The sequence below is a fragment of the Prionailurus bengalensis genome, chromosome F2 (assembly GCF_016509475.1).
Source record: "Prionailurus bengalensis isolate Pbe53 chromosome F2, Fcat_Pben_1.1_paternal_pri, whole genome shotgun sequence".
Classification (NCBI taxonomy): Eukaryota; Metazoa; Chordata; class Mammalia; order Carnivora; family Felidae; genus Prionailurus; species Prionailurus bengalensis.
Window position 1 is genome coordinate 8,139,562 of NC_057353.1, and position 22,505 is coordinate 8,162,066.

The 22,505-nt window shown below is 47.5% G+C and overlaps 1 protein-coding gene across 4 annotated transcripts in view; it reads left to right on the forward strand.

The window, feature by feature from the left end:
• Positions 1–22,505, forward strand: part of LYN (LYN proto-oncogene, Src family tyrosine kinase) — a 126,301-nt gene that overhangs the window by 15,839 nt on the left and 87,957 nt on the right. Inside the window, exon 1 of one of the 4 annotated variants that reach the window (XM_043601101.1) lies at positions 21,199–21,348. The exons of 2 other annotated variants lie outside the window; for them this stretch is intronic. The gene's annotated coding sequence lies outside the window, so the exon portion shown is untranslated. Of the gene's footprint in view, positions 1–21,198; positions 21,349–22,505 lie in introns of those variants that run through there. One more of the 4 variants, XM_043601102.1, reaches the window with a different exon arrangement.

The window sequence follows — 22,505 nt, forward strand, 5'->3', positions numbered from 1 at the left end:
AATAATGGGTTACAGGATGCTCAAAGTCTGACTACCTTAAAAACACCTTGAGGTCGAGAACGAGCTTTACAGATGCTAAGCAGACCTCCAAGTTCACTTGTGGCATTTACGAGGGGCTTGACTGCATGGGACCCCTGAGTTGTAGCAATAATCCCCAACCCCGCCCTCCTCTTAAAATTGCCTTTTCTGCCTTGGATATCCCCCCTCTGACAAAAAAAAAACACCCTGCTCCTTCAGATGTGCTCCAGAATATTTCAAAATCCCTTCAGTAGGGGGACACGGCACTCTAAGTCATCGGAATAATTTTTTAAGATTAGTAAGCATTTTTGTTTTGAAAAATTTAACAAAGTTAAATGAACAAAGATTTAAGTGAAAGTAGGTTTGATGTTAAGAAACGACTGGAGTTTTTTTGTCCTTTTTTTTTTAGTCGACTTTTAAAATTTTCTATGCGATTCTATGATTGAAAAAATGTATGGATTCCCTTGGCCATCACCATAATAAGGATACCGAATGGTTCTGTCACCCCCAGCGTCTGGCAAGCGCTGATCTGTTCTCGGTCGCTATAGTTGGGCCTTTTCCAGGATGTAATATAAATAGAATCCTCCTGTATGTGGCCTTTTTTACAGCGTGGCCCTCCTGAGATAGAATTCACACACCATATAATTTACCCATTTAAAGTATGCAATTCAGTGGTTTTTAGTATGTTCACAGAATTGAGCAACCATTACTGCAGTCAACCTGAGAACGTTTTGTTCACAACAAAAAGAAATCCTGTACCCATGAGCCGTCCCTCTCCATTTCCCCCAAGCCCCCCCCAAACCCCGCTTGCCCTGGGCACCCACTAGTCCGTTTTCTGTTTTGTATAGATTCCAGGCAACTGTGTTTAATGATATGTTGTGTGTGGCTTTTGATGTTTCCCAGACTGAACTGTTTCCAGTTTTATTAATTAAACTTTGCAGGATTTCAAGGGGTAATTAATTTATAATGCAATTTCCATAAAGCTTCATATTGTCGGCAGGGTGTGGGGGGGGGGGAACCTTTGCTGTGTCTTCTATACTCAAAATAGTTTTTCTCCTTTAGGGCTGCTACTTAAATAAAGGTCCTCCCCAAGAGAATCCTCCAGGATTGTAAAGGGTTGTGTTATTCACGCTGGAGGGGAATCCTGGAAAGCTGAGCTTTAAATTCTGAGGGTAACCTGGGCATTTCGTCCTGTCCTATCCTGCAAGTGCCCTTAACTGCAAAGTTTACTTTGTGGGGAGGTGGTCTCTGGGAGCCCCAGCTCCCCCACCTAGAGAATGGACGTGACCGTAGCTTCTCACGGACTCTCCCAAGAGTCAGGCGTGTGATCACTGGAGCCAGTGCTTCTGTGTCATTCTCTTTGTGAGGGGTAATGTCATGTAGGGACAGTGGACGGAGGTCCCGGTCATGTGACCTGGCTCCACATTTGCAGGTATAAATTCTCACTGTTGGAGGTATCATCGTGGGCAAGGCACTTGACTTCTGGTCATTTCCATGTGGCCATCTGTTGTGTGGCGATTAATTATAGAAGGTCTTTGGAAATTTAGCTGTGCCAATTTTTGTGGATCTATTCAGAACATAATAGAGTCTTAACAAATATTTGGTATTTGCTTTTCTTTTGGTAAAGTAATCATTTTTGGCCCTCAGTCTTCAGGGAGCTTATTCTGTGCAACTGTATAGAAATTACTGAAAAGATTTTGCAAAGGCCATGGTACTCTGAGTCTAGATGCATGCTTGGATTTGAGCCAGCACTGCGTTATGAAATGTTTGTGAAAGCTTAGAAGCACAGTGTATTGCCAAGAGGGAAAGAATGTTTGGATGAACGATGGACAAAAGGAGAAACCCACACCAGGATGACTTAAGTTTTCCATGCGTTGTTTCGCCTCTGCAGGGGGCTGAAAGGACTTTCTGGCCCTTGGTCCTCAAATCCAGACAGTCTTAACTAAATGCTAGCTAATGATGAGACACGGAATCCGATTCTCAGTCTTCTTAGACAAAAGACCGATGTGTCAGGACCAAAGAGAAAAAGGAGCTGGGAGTGATTAGCCGTGGTGCCGAAGGGGAAGCAAGCTTCTTTCTCAGCTGCCCGAGTTTTATAATCATGCCAGCACAGTTAGTGCTCCTTTCTCTTCCCGTCTTGAGCAATCTTTACCTTTCACAGAAAATACAATAGAAATAGCCATTTTATTGAATGTGTGTCCTGTGTTAGATCACCAATTCTTTTTTTTTTTTTTATCTTTTCTTTTTATTTTTTTTAACGTTTATTTATTTTTGAGACAGGGAGAGACAGCATGAATGGGGGAGGGTCAGAGAGAGAGGGAGACCCAGAATCAGAAACAGGCTCCAGGCTCTGAGCTGTCAGCACAGAGCCCGACGCAGGGCTTGAACTCACGGACCGCGAGATCGTGACCTGAGCCGAAGTCGGATGCTTAACCGACTGAGCCACCCAGGCGCCCCTCACCAATTCTTTACGAGGTGTGCTGCTAATATTTCTGTTATTGATAAGGAAGCCAAGGCTCAGAGATAATAAATGCTCCCTTAGCTACTAAGTAAATGGAACCCGAGCCAGCCTGACCCCCCAGGCTGGTGTGTGTGTTTTGCAGGCATACCTTGGAGAGATGGTAAGTTCGGTTCCAGACCACTGCAATAAAGTGCTTGCTGTCAAGCAAGTCGGATGAATTTGTTGGTTTTCCAGTGCATATAAAAGTTATGTTTATATTATACTGTAGTCTATTAAGTGTGCAAAAGGATTATGTCTTTAAAAAAATGCACATAGCTTAATGAAAAAATACCTTACTGCTAAAAAATGCTAACCATCATCTGAGTTCTCAGTGAGTCATAATCCCTGATCACAAGTCACTGTAACAATATAATGATAATAAATGTGACAGAGACATGAAATCAGCAAATGCAGTTGGAAAAAGCCAAGTGCAATAAAATGAGGTATGCCTGTATTTAACCTTGAAAGCTTATTTTTATTAAAAAAAAAAAAAAGTCACGACCATACTACATGGAAGGTGATGTCCTTGACTTTAGTTTATGAGGTTGACTTTATACGCTTACTTACATGGAAACCCAGGGATGTGGTCGCTCCTGAGAGACTGATAATTAAAATGACGCAGCAAATGTTTTTTTGAGCACACACGGTGCGTCATTAACACTCACTAAGTTTTTATTCATTTAATCTTCACAAGAGCCTTTTGAAATTGGTACAGTTACCATCCCATTTGTGCAGACTAACCACAGTGTCACGTAGCTCTGTGGGGGGACGGGGTGGGGGGCGCTGGAACTTGAACCTGGGTCAAGCTCAGCTCCGCCGTTCAGTGAATCTGATGTCTAACCGCTCTGTCTTGCGGAAGACAGAACCCCAGATGCTGAAAACCGGTCAGAGCAAGAGAACGCCCCCAATTTTGCCAATTTGGTGTGATTTTTTTTTCTTTTCTTTTCTTTTCTTTTCTTTTTTTTTTTTTTTTTTTACCATGGTCAGAGCTTGAAAAGGTGAAGAGCGAATAAATTCGTTGAAATTGTACTGAAACTTTAAACATCACGTCAGGAGTTTAAAGCATGATCAGGATTAAGCCAGTTGAATTTATCCGCATTAACTTCAGCTGGTAACTGAGTTTAATCTATTACAGTTGTCACCCTTTGCTGGGAAAGAATAATTTTCCTCTTCCGCTAAAGCAGAGCAAATAATTTGTTTTTTTTTTTTTTTAATTTTTTTTTCAACGTTTATTTATTTTTGGGACAGAGAGAGACAGAGCATGAATGGGGGAGGGGCAGAGAGAGAGGGAGACACAGAATCGGAAACAGGCTCCAGGCTCTGAGCCATCAGCCCAGAGCCCGACGTGGGGCTCGAACTCACGGACCGCGAGATCGTGACCTGGCTGAAGTCGGACGCTTAACCGACTGCACCACCCAGGCGCCCCCAAATAATTTGTTTTATAGTGAAGACTGACTCGTGATTGGATTAAGCCTTTTCTTCAGAATGTATCTCCCATTTTTCTTTGGCTAATTACTTATGTAGCTTGCATTTTTCTTCCCATAAAGCAGCAACTCTTCAGTATTGAATACTTGCTAACGCTTGACCTTAAAATGCTGTTACAGAGCCTTGCGGTTCGAAAAGTTGTGCCTGGGTGGAACCACTTTATTCCCTGGGAGGCAGTGTCCCCCAGCGAGTTCCCTGGGAGGCCGCTCTACGGCCAGTGTCTTTGCTCAGCACTCGGACAGTCCGTGACCGAGTGTCTCCCGTATGGTTTATAAATGGCCTTTTCCATTTCTGAATGACAGCTCTCCGAAAAGACGTTAAAAGAGCGATAGGTAAGACTTCAGCTTTTCGTTTACGAAGGATGGTGTATCAGAATCCCCGTATTCTCTTTCATTACTGGCGTTGTCAGGTGATTCTTTGAGTAAAACCCCAAATCCGTCTAGACGAAGTCAGAGCAAGTGGGAGTGTTTTGACGTTGACTTTAACAGAAAAGGAGCGGCCTCCTTTCACCGCCAGCCCTTGTGCCCATTCTTGGGCTCCTGCAGGATCCCTTGGTATACTTTGTGGCCTGACCAGAACCACCCCTGGTGATTTCCCTGGACGAATAGTCCCCAAACGTGGTTGCTGCAGTCTTGGGGTCGGGCAGAGGTGCTGTGTCACGCTTGCTTTCTGTAGGGATGCAAGTGTTGCCGCGGGAGTCTTGGGTCAATATTTTTCATGCTGATTCCGAAGGGGCACAGGGCATATGCTGAAATAAACTCCGTCGGCGGACAGTTTGGAGTCGTTGCTGGGCCTGCGAGAACCTTCGGGCCACAAAACCACTGCTTCATCCTGAACCTGAGCTGGAGGCAGCTAGGAGAGAGCACCCACTGAATAGCGTGTGCTAAGTCCTTATCTGGTTCCTGGGGCTCAACCAAACAGATGAGAGGAGCCGAAGCCAAAACAGGCATTGGCACCTTGATTTGGGTTAATGGCCTACCCAGGGCAGTGACGGATTCGTTACTAGACAGACACCCGGCCGGAGCCAGACGGGAGTCACTGATCATATATCAGATGCATTTAAAAAAATGCCTTGGGGCGCCTGGGTGGCTTGGTCGGTTGGGCTTCTGACTTCGGCTCAGGTCATGATCTTGCAGTCCGTGAGTTCGAGCCCCGCGTCGGGCTCTGGGCTGACAGCTCGGAGCCTGGAGCCTGTTTCAGATTCTGTGTCTCCCTCTCTCTCTGCCCCTCCCCTGCTCATGCTCTGTCTCTCTCTGTCTCAAAGATAAATAAATAACTTTAAAAAATAAAATAAAATTAAAAAAATTAAAAAATGTATTGATATGAAGGGGAAGGGCCTTCGCATTAGAGCAAACAGGAGAGGAGAGCCCTACCTTGAGGTATTTCTTTCAAGTCTTCAAAAGAACCAAGTGAGCTAGTGGGGAAGGCTTCTGTATACAGGGCTTGTGGGACAAAGTTAACGATGATGAAGTAAACTTAAGGGGACAATGATGAGCTGAACTTCTGGTTTTGATGGCCAGTGTTTCAGGAAATGGACAGGTTGGGAACCTTCTACTCTTGTAAGTTTTAAGAGCAGGAGGTTATTTCTTGGGAAGCTTCTTTTAATTTCCGTGGTGATAGTTGAATATGAGTCTACTGTGGCTTAAGGAGACCCTCCCATTTGAAAGTGACTTCTGTCTATTTATGATTAGCCTATTGTTTATGTAGAATTTAGAAGGTTTTATGATAACTTTATATACATTTTGAGGCTTTAAACATGAAGTGACATTGTTTTATCACTCATAAAAATACTTGTTCCCTGAGAGTTGATTATAAACAATGAGCTAGCATGAGTCTTGAAATAAAGAAAAATGATAGCCACAGTTTTACAATAGATAAATCTGAGCTAAGTAGAAGTGAGTTCTGTTTTTCACAAAATACACCCCAAAGCTAATACTTTGTAAATACTACCGTTTTCTTTATGGCTACAGTATAACCAAATTCAGAACTTTAATAACTTTCTATTTTTGGCCATCAGGTTTGTTTTTGTTTGGTTTTAAGTTTAGTTATTTATTTTGAGAAAGAGAGCATGAGTGAGAGAGGGACAGAGAATCCCAAGCAGGCTCCGTGCGAAGAGCACCCTTAGCACGGAGCCCAGAGTAGGACTTGATCCTGTGAGCCGTGAGATCATGACCTGAGTCTAAACCAAGAGTCGGACGCTTAACCGACTAAGCCACCCAGGCACCTCGGCTCTCAGGTTTATGGAACAAAAATAAAGTTCACAGAAGCAAAAGTGTGCTATGAAAGCCAGTCCCACTGCGGGTATGTTGCCATTAGGGGCTCTGTTTATCCCTTAGGGCTTTAATTTTTCTCCCGAGCATTGTTTTTCGTTTTGAGTTCAGGAGTGGGGTTAGGTTGGCTGTGGATACAGCCCAGTCCCCACTCCTGAATAAGGGCATGGAATCCCGATGCTGCTTGCAACTGTGACTGTTGTAGTCAACCAGCGGGGCCCCTGGTATTGAACGATCCATGGCATTTCCATCGCTATGATTTCACTTCTGACATGGAGCCCGGTATTTGATGAGGTTCCTAACAAGACTGGATGGTGCCATTTCTTTTTCAAAAGCAGGTAAGGTTGCAGCGTAGGGTTTTTGTAATCGTACTCGACGCTGACTTCTCATGGGAATCACTGGAGAGCACGCAAGCCTTCCCATGCCAGGCTGCACCCCGATCAAGCGGGGGACCCAGGGTCAGTACTTCTTAGGCGTCTCCTTGAGATTCTGCTTGTGTGTCAGGTTGAGACCCATTTCACCAGCTGTAGCCATCGTGGAACCTTCGGGCCGTTGTAAGCAAATGTTCCGATCAGTGAGTTAAGGTGGTGCCATTACTCTCTGGTCACGTTCCAGCCGAATGTCAAGTGTGCTGGCGGGTGGAGACAGGCCCGGTGGAGCTACCTCTCCTCCCCCTTTGAGGAAAGCAACTAGAGCGGGCACCCGTGAGGACCGTGGACAGTTTGCGGGGTCAGAGTGCTTGTCCTGCCATCTTCCCGACACACTTAGAAGCTTCTGGAGTGGGACGGGGACAGACCACCTGCTGGGCCAGCCTCAATCACCACAACAGTGTTGTTTTGGCTGTGTTTTTACGTGTGTGGGCTCCACAGAGCTTCTGTGACTCGGGGACTTCAGACTCAGGTGTGGGGGGGGGGGCGTCTCCCACGAGCCAGGGGCTCGCTCCCCTTTCCCCAGGACACGCTCCCCGCCGTCCTGCGGGTTGCCCACTGCTCTTGACTTCTGTCACAGTGGCCCATGAGTGAGGAAGGACTGTGTCTGGGAAACCGTGGTGTAGCACAGTTCCATCAGAACCCCTCATGCGCTGGGGTTTCTTTTTCTCCCTTGACAGGCAGCAGGTTGACTGGGATGCTCACAAGTGGGAATCTGTCTCGTCAGAGGGCCGGGGGTGGGGATCTCCACCCGGTGAACTCGGGGCACGTTACCCCATCTCGGAGCTGCTCTTCTCTTCAGCTGTTAGAATTCCTTATCAGGACTGGTTTTGAAAGGGTCCGTGAAAGTGCTTTGTGGAAAAAGAAAAGAATGAAAGGAACCCCATTCAATCTCCAGGTGAGCCGGGTGTGAATCTCCTGCCTGAGAGAGAAGGAGCAGAGCCGTGGTGAAAGCAATAACCCTGTGCAGCATCCATAGTGTGGTGAGCCACGGTTAAAAAAAAAAAAAAAAAAAGACTGATGGGGTGCCTGAGTGGCTCAGTCGGTTGAGCGTCCGACTTCGGCCTGCGGTTCGTGAGTTCGAGCCCCGCGTCGGGCTCTGTGCTGACAGCTCGGAGCCTGGAGCCCGCTTCGGACTCTGGGTCTCCCTCTCTCTCTGCCCCTCCCCCGCTCATGCTGTCTCTCTCTTTCAAAAATAAAACAATTTTTTTTTTAAATTTTATTTAAGTTAAAAAAAAAAAAAAGACTGATAATACCAAAATGCTGGCTAGGATGCTGGGAGACCGCAGTACAACACGGGACAGCTACCCCAGGACACCCTTTGACGTTTTCTTGTAAAATTCAACACACGTGTGCCTCACAACCCAGCACTTCTACTCCTAGGTGTTCACGGATGAGGAGTGAGAGCATGTGTCCACAAAATGACCTGTGCAAGTATGTAGGTAGCACTTGTTTCATAATATATATTAAAAAAAACTCCAAACCCTGGAAATGCCTCGAATACCTGTTATCAGAAGAGTGGTTCAATAAATCGGGGTGGTGGATTCATAAAATGGGACACGACTCAGACCCCCAAAAAAAGGGGGGGTATACCGATATAGACAAGACCTAGTTGAATCTCGCAAACGTATTAAGGGAAATACATCAGAAAGAAATCCAGATTGAGTGACTTCATGTGCATGAAGTTCAAGAATGGCGATCAGAGGGAAGGTGTGACTTAGAAAGGGACACATTTGGGGCGCCTGGGTGGCGCAGTCAGTTAAGCGTCCGACTTCAGCCAGGTCCGGGAGTTCGAGCCCCGCGTCGGGCTCTGGGCTGATGGCTCGGAGCCTGGAGCCTGTTTCCGATTCTGTGTCTCCCTCTCTCTCTGCCCCTCCCCCGTTCATGCTCTGTCTCTCTCTGTCCCAAAAATAAATAAAAAACGTTGAAAAAAAAATTTAGAAAGGGACACAAGGGGACGGTCTGAGGTGATAGGGACGTTTTGTATCTTGTTTTGGAAGGTGGGTATGTGGCTGTAGACATACATCAAAATCGATCTCCTACAGCCTTTAAGATCTGTGTGTTTCATTGTATATACACACTGGTTTTGGTGGATAAGGAAAATTTCTCGTGGTTTTTTTTTTTTTTTATCGTGGTAAAATATACATGACATTTACCATCTTAGCCATCTTGAAGTATACTGTGGCATTAAGTACATTCATCCTGTGCCACAACCATCATCATCATCTATCTTCAATGAGAAAAGCAGACGAGGGGCGTCTGGGTGGCTCAGTCAGTTGAGCATCTGACTTTTTTAACATTATATTTATTTTTAAATTTACATCCAAATTAGCACCTAGTGCAATGATGATTTCAGGAGTAGAATCCAGTGATTCATCCCCTGTGTGTAACACCCAGTGCTCATCCCAACAAATGTCCTCCCTAATGCCCCGTGCCCATTTAGCCCATCCCCCCCACCCACAGCCCTTCCAGCAGCCCTCAGTTTGGTCCCTGTATTGAAGAGCCTCTGATGTTTTGTCCCCCTCCCTGGTTTTGTCTTACTTTTGCTTCCCTTCCCTTCTGTTCGTCTGTTTTGTATCTTAAATTTCTCTTATGAGTGACGTTCTAGTATACTTGTCTTTGACTGACTAGTTTCCATCCACCTTGTTGCAAATGGCAAGACTTCATTCTTTTTGATTGCTGAGTAATATTCCAGTGTGCGGGGGTATACACAATATCTTTTATCCACTTATCCGTCGATGGAAATTTGGGCTCTTTCCATTCTCATGGTTATTGTTGATAGTGCTGCTGTATACATTGGGGTGCCTGGGCCCCTTTGGAACAGAACACCTGTATCCTTTGGATAAATACCTAGTAGGAGCATCTGACTCTTAATTTCAGCTCAGGTCATGATCCCAGGGTCATGGGATTGAGCCCCATGTTGGGCTCCATGCTGAGTGTGGCACCTGCTTGGGGTTCTGTCTCCCTTTGCCCCACCACCCCCATGCTCTCGGTCTCTAAAATTAAAAAAAGAAAAAGAAAAAACTAAAGACAATATCATATGGTAAAGTCCAATTAAGCAATAACTGAGGTTAATACCTTGTGCATAGGTGAAGCCAACCCTGACACTTCTTGGCTCTGTGGCCCCAAAGTGTGTTGAACATACCTCTGTTGTACCTGTCGTGTCTTACCAGTATTAGCACTGATTTACCTGTTTCTCCTGCTGTTCTCTGAATTCCTGAGGGCAGAGAGTATCTTGCTTATCCTCTTTCCCCTGACATCCACATAAGTGAGGCTTTCATGGAAGTGTGCCACACGGTCCCAATGTCAGAACTTGGCTTCTTGGTACATTTCCATGCTTTGCTTTTCTGTTCTTTTCTTTTCTTCTTCTGTTCTTCTGTTCTTCTGTTCTTCTTCTCTTCTCCTCTCTTCTCTTCTCTTCTCTTCTCTATTTTATTTGAGAAAGACCATGACAGTACGAGCAGGGGAGAGGCAAAGAGAGGGAGAGAGAATCCCAAGCGGGCTCCACACTGTCTGCTCAGAGCCGGACGCGGGGCGCAAACTCGGGAACCGTGAGATCATGACCTTAAACAGAAACGAAGCGTTGGGCGCTTAACCGACTGAGCCACCCAGGTGCCCCCTCCGTGCTTTTCTTAAATTACGAGCCTGTATTTTTCACAACTGCCTCTGTAGGATGGTTAAAGAAACTGTGAGAATTTAGAATCTTGAAATGGGGAACATTTGTGTGACTTCCTCAACGATCTGCTTCTACTTAACATGTGTGTTTTATCTCCCCTCTTGCTTCTTGCTGGAGTCCGCTTATGGACTCCCACACCCAATACCATGACTTCGGCACTTCCCTTTCTCCTGTGCCCTGTGGTTTCCTGTCCTGCCTCCCAATCCTCTATCTGAACAGCACAAAAGAGCCTGGGCGACCACTGAAAATATTTTATTCTCCTAGCAGCTCGCAAGAGTTGAAACTAACACTTGGGGCTTGTCTTTTTCGGAAACTTCACGATTTCCCAGGAATAAGGAGGGGTATAAAAGAGCGAGAGGGATTGCCATCTGCTGCTGTGGAAGGACCTGGACACGTTGCTTTAGGGCTGTGCCACCGATGGTCCACAGGCGGCCAGCCCCTTCTTCCTCTTCTGAGCCCGAAAGCCAAAAATAGGCTTATATGTGATAAGGGTTTCCATTCCCAGACAGCTAAACAACTTGTACCGTTTCTAATTGTACTTTCCAGATTAGACCTAATTTTCAGTATATATTCAGCATTTTATCCTCGGTCTCTAATTTTATGCACTTTCTTCACAATAAGGCTACCAGCTGACATCAGAAAGAAGTGCGTGGCTTAAGGCTTCAGGGTCCTGGCTGTCAGCCTATCTTGTGATTTTCATCTTCTTGCAGTTGGATTAGGCTTCTGACATTTCTGCTCTTTGTAGCGTTCATATCAACACTTTGGCCTTTGGGCTTTTTACTAAACTTTTATTTTTTATTTTTATTTTTTTAAATACCTTCACAGCAACTTCTAGATTAATTTTTTTTTAACATTTATTTATTTTTGAGACAGAGAGAGACAGAGCATGAACAGGGGAGGGGCAGAGAGAGGGAGACACAGAATCCGAAGCAGGCTCCAGGCTCCGAGCCGTCAGCCCAGAGCCCGACACGGGGCTCGAACTCACGGACCGCGAGATCGTGACCTGAGTCGAAGTCGGACGCTCAACCGACTGAGCCACCCAGGCGCCCCTTTACTAAATTTTTAAATTACAGGTTCTAAAACTCAGCGAAACACTCCAGTCACCACCTCCACTGTCGCCTCGTGCTAAGACACCACTCCTGATGCCTCTGACCTTGGAGAAGCGGGCAGCACTGTCGTGCAAAAGGTGAAAATGTGTAGTCGCTGCCTGATGGGGACAAAGTCTGCATTTGGTGCAGGAAAGGTTGTGTAGGGATGTCCTCCAACTCCTGCAGAAGCTGAACCTGCGGACGTGAAGGGGGATTTTATTTTACAGATGGGAAACTCATTGACTTCGTCATCAGCAGGTACATAAAGGGAGGCCGTTGAATGCCAGGTTCAGGTCTAGGTGCTCTGGAGACGGTGAACAGAAGACACAGGGCTCTGCTCTAATGGCGCGTGCATTGCTAGTCGGGACAAAAAAGGCAATATACTGAGCGCTTTCGGGTGGGATGAAGGGCCCTGAGGAAGGTAAGACTGAGTAACGTGACAGGGCATGTCGGGTTGCGTACTCCCCAGCACATTGGCTGGGGAGGGGGCGTGTCTTTGAGCTGTGATCTGAATGATGTGGAAGACAAGGAGAGGGAGAGGATGTGAGAGGGGAGGGCAAGTGCAAAGGCCCTGAGGTGGGGATGAGCTTGAGTGTCTGCAGGGAAGAAGGACATCTCCTCTGGCTGAAGCCAAAGGGTGAGAGGTTGGAGAGGCAAGCAGAGAGCCCTCTCCAACCTCTCCCACCTTCTCTGATCGAGGACCCTCAAGGCTTTGGTAAAGAACTTAGCTTTAATTCTAAATTCTGAAGAAAGCTGTGGGAGGATTTTAATCAATAGATAAAAGATTGAGGGGGCGCCTGGGTGGCTCAGTCGGGTGAGCGTCTGACTTCAGCTTAGGTCGTGATCTCACTGTTCGTGAGTTTGAGCCCCGCGTCGGGCTCTGTGCCGACAGCTCAGAGCCTGGACCCTGCTTCGGATTCTGCGTCTTCCTCTCTCTCTGCTCCTCCCCTGCTCACACACACCCTGTCTGACCTCTCTCAAGAATAAATAAAGATTAAAAAAATAAATAAAAGATTGGACTGTGTAGGGAAAGCAGACAGGTTGGCAGATTTAACAAATAAAAATACAGGATGCCAGACTAAACCGACAGGTTAGCAGTGAAGCCTTTTTTAGCATAAGTATGTCCCATGCCATATTTGGGATCTACTTATACCAAAACTGACTCACTGTGCCTGTGAAATTCCAACGTAACTGGGTGTCTTGTATTTTATCTGGCGGTTGGGACACCCGCGTACACGGCCCCCGTGGTAGAGACGAGGAGGGTCAGACTGAGGATGGCTTGTGCATGTTGACTGAAGGACCTCGCTGCTGAGTTGGGTTTGGGGAATGGGAAAAAGAGGAGTCAGGCTGACTTCTCAATTTGCAACTTCAGCAGCCGACAGGGCTCTTGTCTGAGATGGAGATGGCCGGAGTGGGCAAGTGTGTGTGTAAGGGTATGATGTGGCGAATGCTTAAAATGGGAAAAATAAACGCGCTTCCTAGGAACCTAAAGAATATTTGTTTCATTGTGTAACAGAGTTCTGTGTGCTTCTTTGAGGAGACACTGATAGGCATATTGAAACAAAACGATTTTTGCCATGGAGCTGTGCTGTGCGTAGGGAAGGACCAAATAAATCAGGCTCAAGATGTCTGAGTTACAACACTTCTAAAATCCAGCATTACGACCAGACCCTACCTACTGTGGTTCCACTTAAGTGTTTTCTGAAATTTTAGCCCAAATAAATTCTTTCCTTTTGAGTAAAAAGGCAAGAGTTTATAAGCACCTTGCAATACTGAATTTTCCGATAAAAATATCCTTTTTCAAAAAAAGAACTACAGGTATTATAATTTCTTTTTTTTTGTATGTTTGTTTAATTTTGAGAGAGAGAGAGAGAGAGAGAGCAGGGGAGGGGCAGAGAGAGAGGGAGACAGAATCCCAAGCAGGCTCCATGCCGTCAGCACAGAGCCCGACGTGGGGCTTGAACCCATGAACCATGAGATCATGACCTGAGCCGAAACCAAGAGTTGGACGCTTAACCAACTGAGCCACCCAGGCGCCCCTATAATTTCTTCTTAAAGTGGCCATTGTTAAAATTTCCTTAGCCTTGACTTTATTCTTATGCAGTATAAGCCACTTTAGCAGATAAGCATTTTGATTAGAGGGGGATTGGATGTAAAATGTCCTCCTATCCAGAGAATATTTCAAATCAAAATTGGATGTATTCCATGACTGTTTTTTTCCCCCACCCTTTCTTCAAAATTAAAAAAAAAAATGTTTTTAATGTTTGTTTACTTTTGAGAGAGAGAGAGAGAGAGAGAGAGAGAGAGAGAGCAAGTGGGGAATGGTCAGAGAAAGACAGTGAGACACAGAATCCCAAAGCAGACTCCAGGCTCTGAGCTGTCAGCACAGAGCCTGACATGGGGCTCGAACCCCGGAACGCTGGGATCCTGACCTGAGAAATCAGACACTTAACTGACTGAGCCACCCAGGTGCCCTGTCCCCTTTCTACTTAAATCTTTCAGGAAGGAATTTCAGCTAAAATTAACATTATAGTATAAGCAGTTAATAAAGTTTACTAGGCCATTCTCTTTCCAAAGGGACTGACATTTTAGTAGGGGACAAAGTATCACCTGAGTCAAATCAGCAGAAGAATTACCTGTGTTGTTTGCTACAAATGCCCTCAACCCCCATATGGATTCCAGTTCAAGGGTCTGTCAAGCGCAGGACCCAAGAATCCATTAAAAAAATTTTTTTTTCTTTTAATGTTTAGTTTTTGAGGGGGGGGGAAGGGCAGAGAGAAGGAGACACAGAATCGGGCTCCAGTCTCTGAGCTGCCAGCCCAGAGCCCGACGCGGGGCTCGAACCCACAGACCGTGAGATCATGACCTGAGCCGGAGCCAGAAGCTTAGACCGACTGAGCCACCCAGGCGCCGAGTGAAGGAGCCTTTTGAGAGGCTGGAGGAGAGATGATTGCGCGCAAATGGTCTCCTTACTTGTGTGGCTCAGCGGAGCTCGTGGGGTGTCTTCTCGTGGCCGTGGCTGCGTCTCGGGCGCTGCTGGTACCCCGCGGAATAAACTGAAGGGGGTGCCGTGTGCTGAAACGGGTGGGGGCCCGGGAGGAGGGATGTGCACTCCTGGCTGCAGGTTCAGGCCGGCTCTATCGCAGGACACGGTGTTTGCGAGGGGTTATTCGAAACGAGAAGGAGCCCCGTTTGCTGAGCGGGGTGTTCGGGGAGGGATGGAAGGCTGCGGGGTACTGGGTTCCCGCGTGGCTGGCCTGCAGGACGGGTGGGAACAAGGTGCACGGCCTACAAAACCAGGAAGCTACCTGCCAGGCTCCGAGGATGGAGGAAGCAGGGGGAGAAAGAATCTTTCTTTTTGTAAAGACACCCAGGCCAGCCGCGAGTGGCACAGGGAGCAGAGGGCCGTGGTGAACTGGGGGGAGGGGGAGAGGGGGAGAGGGGGGGTGTTGGGGAGACTGGGACTGGACAGCGAGAGAAAGGGGAGAGAGAGAGTTTTCAGTACGGCTCCGAGGTATAGTGGGGTCCTGAAGTAGGTCAGAGGGGTTCAGACATGCATTCTGGGGGGAATGGGCCGCTCCCCCCGCTGCCTCCGTGAGCATTTTCTGTATCTCACGTGAATTATGCTGAGATGACCCCACACTTTCGGGGGAGGGTGAAAAGGCCAAGGAGAGGATGTCCGATTCCGAGGTGAGAGGTGGGCAGTTCCTTTGGAGCTCAGGGAGGGTCTGACCACACGGGTGGACCAGGCCCCCGTCGGCGGCCCCGGCCAGGCCCTGGGGGGGGGGCACCACTGCCCTTCCGGCCATGTGCATGCGCTCTGGGGTGCAGCCCAAACCCAGGGACCTTTCTCCGAGGCCTCAGTGGCCGGGAAGTTCGGTGGTCATGCGGACAACAGGGTCACCGTGGCGGTCGTGTTCCCTGTACCTCCTTCCCACCTGCCTCGGTCTCCCCTTCCAGACATGAGGATACACTGTTCCAGAACAAAATCCAGGAGACTGACCTACTGGGTAAAGTAAGAAGGAGCCAGGAAGTTGCTATTCTGTTCACTGCCCCCCCCCTCTGCTGCCCTTTTCATCTTGTTGGTAACTGTGGAGCCCAGCTTCAGACAAACTCGGAAAAGGTGAACGATGCTCATGGAGTTGTTTCCAGGGGGATCCAGGACCAGCTAAACTTGAAATGGGCTCTTCACCCTCTGTGTGTGCGCCTGGGGTTTCACCTGCTTTGAATCGGGATGATCTAATAACGTCCGATTAGACTGGGAGAGTACAAATGGGTTTGTTAATTAGATGAAAACATTACATTTTATGAGACTTCTATGAACCACAGCTTGATGACTGAGGCCGTCCTCTGGCTTAAAGCCTTATCTGTGATCTGTTCTTCTTTTTGAAAATGTGTCTTCTTTAATTTCTATCAGGGTGTGCGGGGCTGACTAGTCTCCGGCATTCGAGAGCTGGGTGCTGTAACTCCTTGGTCTTCGCCCGACCTGCTGTGAACTTATGCCCTGTGACACCAGATATCCTCTGCCTCCGATATGCAGGTCCCATGATAGGAACTATAGTTTGTTTCACGATATTTTATCACATCCAAGTTCTTTGAAAATCGATACCACTGTGAACGGAGAACCAACCACCGAAACGGCTGAGGTTCTAGACTAAGACCCTGAGGGCTGTGGTTCTCCTCGTTCGCTTTGCTGTGTCCATGTGGCTGGACCGAGGGCATCACAGTCCTTGTCAGATAAGGACGTTGGACTGGTCGGGGCTGGTCAGTGGTTCTGGAACTTTAGCAGGCATGAGAATCTCCTGGAGGGTTTGCGCAAACCCGGGTTGTGCCTTCACCCCCCGGAGGGCACAAAGTATGATTCCGAAGGTCTGGGCTGGGGCCTGAGCATCTGCATTTCTTACCGATCTCAGGAGATGCTGAGCTTGCTGGTCTAGATAACCTTTTAAGTCCTCTCCAGCTCAAACACTTTGATTCTGTGCTCCTCTGTGAAGCATCAAGAGGGGCCTTGTAAACACTTCTCAAAGGGATGTTTGAGACCGTTGCTGCGCGTTCACATCACAGGCGTTTTCTGTCACCCTTCCCTGGTGCGTCTGCGGAATTCCAGTCACCGCCCTGGGGTCCTGTTTCTCTGTTCCAACAGCTCACTCCGGCCACGGAAAAAGCCGTTAGCGGTCGGCCTCCAGAGGCCACGTCACATTCCCAGTCTGCAGCCATCCCGGGCCGAGGGACGGTGCCCGGTGGTCCTCCCTTCCCTCTTTCAGCGTGTAGTCTGAAGTGTGGACTCTTGGGAGGTTTCCCGCGGTACGTCCTGGGGAGCAAATGGTGCTCACCTACCAGCACGTGTCTCAGCTCTGACTTGACTGCTTACTGCTTCCGGCACCTCGGAAAAGTCACGTTCCCTCTCTAAGCCTCAACTTTCTCGTCTGTTAAATGGGGTTAATAATAGCATCTGAAGGCTTGTTCTAAGGACTGAATGAAACAATCCATGTAGAGTGCTTGGCTCAGTACCAGGTGCATAGTAAGTGTGAGAGAGATGATGGTTTTATCAGGTAGCATCAGGACAGCGTTTCATTTTTTTTTTAAAAAATATTTTTAAATTTATTCTTGAGAAAGAGCGAGAGACGGAGCGTGAGCAGGTCAGGGGCAGAAACAGAGGGAGACACAGAATCGGAAGCAGGCTCCAGGCTCCGAGCTGTCCGCGCAGAGCCCGACGCGGGGCTCGAACCCGCAGACCGCGAGATCGTGCCCTGAGCCGAAGTCGGACGCTCCACCAACTGAGCCACCCAGGATCAAGGCAATGTTAAGATGGGAAAACAAGGTCAGCAGGGATTAGAGATGACAATAATACAACTACCCTGCATAAACCGTGGGCCAGGCTTTTGAAATACTGCTCACTTTCACCATTAAATAGGGGGGGGAAAAAACAGACCTGCCATTTAAGTCTATTGAAATTCACTTTAGTAACTAAATTCTCTCTACCTAAAAGGAATAGGAAGCAGCACTGTCAAACAAAAAAAGACATTTAAGAATAAAACAGAACCTAGATGATGATTTCGAAAACAAATGGATGTCCAATAAGCACGTATTTACTGTATTTCACAAGCTCTAAGGCAAGCACATTTTTACATTTTAATACCTCTGAAATCACAGTTAATGACATCTTAATAATTTGCAGAGTAGCCATTCTGTTTTTCTTTTTTAATAAACAGCACATAAAATAATGATATAAAAATCGATGGTATTTTAGGTTCATGAAACAAAACTTTCAGTAAATTAATTTGGTAATTCCGTTTCTTGGTGAATTATTTCTGTGATCGTCCCATTTGTTACCTAGGTCTTGAGAGAAAAAAATTTATCAAGTTGATCGTTGGCTAAAGGGGTCGTGGTTTTAAAGAAACACTTCTAGGGGTGCCTGGGTGACTCAGTTAAGTGTCCGACTTCGGCTCAGGTCACGATCTCACGGTTCGTGAGTTCGAGCCCCACGTCAGGCTCTGTGCTGGGAGCCTGGAGCCTGCTTCCGATTCTGTGTCTCTCTCTCTGCCCCTCCCCTGCTTGCTCTCTGTGTCTCTCTCTCAAAACTAAACATTAAACATTTTTTAAAAATAAATGCTTACCTTGTTTTTTGAGGGCAGAAAGGGAAAATATTGGAGAGAAATGTTGGGTGTGTTAAACATCACTGTGCTTTTAACATCAGTAAACTGGAACCAGTGAGGTTGTGCTTCCCATTGTACACTGTTAAACAGTCCTGTTTCCTCATTTAAAAATAGTGCTTCTTGCGCTAGGCTTTCTACTTCTTCTGGACATTGTCAGGTTACGTCGGGTGCTTCCCAAACCTAATTCCACTCTGGAAGGGTGTGGGCATAATGTAGATCACAGAGCAGTGGAGACATACATTTATATCACGGGGCACTGGTGTGGAGTGTTACCCAGGACCAGTTGTTCTAGATGGGTATCCTGTCTTTGATTCCTGGGCACCAGATGTTAAGGAAGATATAAATCCCTCATCATGTACTGAATTTCACAATGGTCCACCCCTGAGAGAAGAGTACGGACTGACCTCTGTCTGTCTCTATCCTAGAAATGTCGGGAATAGTGACACTGCTGTTGAGACTGTGCAGGAAAATTAAATGCTGCCTCAGGCAGTGTGTGTGTGTGTGTGCGTGTGTGTGAAAAATTATCAGAGATAAAAGTTAAAAATTTAATTTGGGGTGATGGTTGAGGTCAGGGAGAGTTATTGTTTTGAAAGTGCTCTTTAAAAGTGTATGGGGGGGGGGCGCCTGGGTGGCTCAGTCGGTTGAGCGTCCGATTTCAGCTCAGGTCACGATCTCGCGGTCCGTGAGTTCGAGCCCCGCGTCGGGCTCTGGGCTGATGACTCAGAGCCTGGAGCCTGCTTGGGATTCTGTGTCTCCCTCCCTCTCTGCCCCTCCCCTGCTCACTTTCTGTCTCTCTTTCTCTCAAAAATAATAAACATCAAAAAAAATTTAAAAGTTTTGACCTGCTGGCGACACCAATAATATTTTGTCAAACTTGTGAAGTTGAGGGAGTGAGAAAGGAGAAGCTGGTGCGAATGAGCTGGTGACATGAACTAAAGAAAGGAGGAAAGGAAAAGAGTTCTCGAAATATGCCCCCAGAGGGTCACCGTCCTCCGTTGACACAAAGGCATCATATACTCAGGTCCTCGGAGATGGCCGTGTCTTAGAATATTTACGCCTCCAGCGTCGCTCCTATAATGAAAAGGACCCTGGATTCACGGGTGCCCAGAACTTGAGCTGCGAGAGAGGTTTGTCTTACAAGTGAGGAGAGGGTGTGGGGCCAGGGAACATCAGGGAGCGTATTTGGGAGTCTCGGTGGTAGAGACTGTCCCGGGTTCCCCCAACTGTCTTGCTTTGAAGTTCCCTATTGGTCAAAAGACGATTGCATAAATAAGACTGAGTTAGACGAAAGAGCTTGTTGCCTTCGTAGAAGTTGGTTGGGTTGCCAGGGAAGCCTCCTCCGGCTGGCTTCAGCAGAAATGGGGAATTATTGGAGGGAGGCTGAAGCATTGCCCAGAATTGCCCAGAACTGGAGGAAGAACTGAGCAAGCAAAGCCGTGGTGGGAAGGGACCTGGGTGGCCTCCGATCTGCTGCTGTCGCCTCAGTCCTGTGTCCTCGCCACTCTGCCTCCGCGAGGCTGGCCTCCCCTAGAGCGGCGTCTGCCCGCACGGGCCTTGCTCACCAGTCGTCCCGTCCTGAGCTTCACATTGACTTGTTGGCCTCTGGAGATTTTTAAGATGATGCCCAAGGCCTAACCCCCGGAGATTCTGACACAGCGGGTTGGGGGTAGAGCCCGGACACGTGCATTACTTTTAAAAGCCCCCACGTTGTCCCGAGGCACAGACAAGGTTAAGGATCGTGGTCTTACACGTTGATAGAACAAATACAGAGCGTACTGTTTGGAGCACGGCAGCTGAAAATATGTTTAAAAGAATTAAGAATGAGAAATCGAGGGGCGCCTGGGTGGCTCAGTCGGTTAAGTGTCTGCTTCTTGATCTGGGTCAGGTCATGAAATCCCGGTTCGTGAGTTCGAGCCCCATGTCGGGCTCTGTGCTGACCGTCTGGAGCCTGCTTGGGATTCGTTCTCTTCCCTCTCTTTCTGCCCCTCCCCTGTTCTCTCTCTCTCTCTCTCTCTCTCTCTCTCTCTCTCTCTCTCTCTTGCTTTCTCTCTCAAAAATATATGAATAAGCATTAAAAAAAAAGGAGAAATCTAGAAAGGATACATTAAGTAATAGTAAGGCACTTGTAGGTAACCACAGGGAAGTCAAATTACCAAGAGCCCTCCCAGACCGTGTTGGCTCAGCTCCCTTCTCTGGGTGTGTTACCTCCCTTCACCCTTACAGCGGCCTCACCTCCAGATAGGGGGCAATAGCCTCATTGTCCCAACCAATTGACGGAGACTGAGGGGTTAGATACCCTCCCAAGGTCCAGTAGCTTGGGATTCAAACTCAGCCTGCACCCAGAGTTCTTTGACAAACGCAGCCATCAGGCCGAGAAGGCAAAGACGCTGAGTGGCCTCTCTGAGACCCGTGTTCCCGTGTGGGACACGCAGGGGCTGCGGGGAGGGGACCCCACCTGTCTGGAGGTTAGAGCAGCCAACAGTGACACGCCTGACGGGAAGGCCGTTGAACGTTGGGATCCGTTGCCAAGGGAGAACACGGTTTGTAGTAAAAATGCTGGGCGAGAAAGAGGATCTCAATTATTGCAAGAAAAGCAGAACTTGCTGGGCGTTCAAGGCTAATTAACGGAAATGTGAAGAATGCAAGTGTGTGAGAGCCTGAACCTAAAAGTGGTTTTGTTCAAAGAGGAGAAAGAAATGGTGGGGGTGGGGGTGGGGAATGAAATGTTGAAATTTGTCTTTTTTAGGAAGTTGAGATATTGTGTAGTGTTTGGTGAGGAGAATGGGAAGCCTAAATCTGAATGGTCTGTTGATATGGTACTTCTTCTAAAAATAACCGAGTAGACTAGGCTTCGCTGAAGAGTCTAGAAAGCATCCCCTCTGCCTGGGTGACTTGGAAACGGCCGTGCTTTTAACACAGAGGATTGGACAACAGGCCTCCCAAGGGTTCTGGAAGAAAGAATCTGTAATCCTTTTGGGTTTAACCATTAGGCAAATTTAGTTTCCTGGTTTCAGAAAGAGAAAACACACCCACAGAAAGAAAAACCCAGGCCCGTGGGAACAAGTAACTTCCTCCTCCTGGGGGTGCTTGAAAACCCTAATCTGTCTGCCATGAGTCCCTCTCCTGCCCAGCATGAGGCTGGCTGGGGAGGCATCCAAGAGGCCAAGGGGTGGTGGAGACAGAGCGTGCCAGCTGGGATAAGGAACTAAACACACTTCGGCTGAGAGGAAGGTTTGGAAAGCAAGGCTCTGGAGGCAGAGAAACTGGCCAGAGGCAGCTCTGTGATTCTGTGAGCTCCCGGGACACAGAGGACCTGAGTGGCTGTGTTTCGTGCCTACCCTCTCTGCGCCTTTCTCTCCTTTTCCTTCAACCTAACACATCTTGAAGCCGAGAAGCAGAATTCTTCTTCTTTTTTTTTTTTTTTTTTTTTTTACTCGCGTGGGGACAAAATCAGAGAAATGCCAAAGCCAGGTGAAAAAAGTGTCTGCAAGCACAGAACTCCTTTTCCTGCCAGATACGTGAGCGTGTACCACGGATACGGGAAAACGAGTTCGCAGATTCGATGAGGGAGCCCAGCGTGAGGCAGGGAAGGGTCTGCAGTCTGGGCCACTTAGCTTTTAATAAAGCAAATGGGGGGGGGGGTAAGAATTGAGGTGGAGGGGCACCGGGGTGGCCCAGTCGGTTGAGCGTCCGACTTCGGCTCAGGTCTCGATCTTGTGGTCCGTGGGTTCGAGCCCCGCGTCGGGCTCTGACAGCCCGGAGCCTGGAGCCTGCTTCGGGTTCTGTGTCTCCCTCTCTCTCTGGTCCTCACTGCGTTCTCTCTCTCACTTTCTCTCACTCTCGAAAATAAACATTTAAAAAAAATTTTTAAAGAATTCAGGTGGAGAAGAGGGAGAAGCTATCGTTAGAAGCTGTCTGGCGTGCCATGAAAATAGCTGGGGGTGGAATCCACACCCCTGAAGGCTCCCTAAGCAATTTTCCTGTAACAACTGTGTTCGTGCCAGAGGTTACCCGAACCTTTTTCTCCCTTCGGTATGATAATGTCACTGTAATCTGGCTCCCCTTGTTTTCGGGGACGGGGGGGGGAGAACGGGAAGTAACACATCACTCACTTGTTTTGGGTGAAGCACGTAACAGATGCTATTTCAGTTCATCCTCACAGCCACCTCTGAAGGAGGAATATTCCTTACGTTTCATAAACGAGTAAAATGAAGTGTAATTAATGAGTAACTTGCTGATATTTATATGGCTATTAATAAATGGAGGAACCAAACTGGGCCCATGCTTCCTCATTCCAAAGCCCTTTGCTACTTCACTTCCGAAAAGTTATTTTTTTTTAAGTTTATCTGTTTTTGAGAGAGAGAGAGAGAGAATGAATGAATGA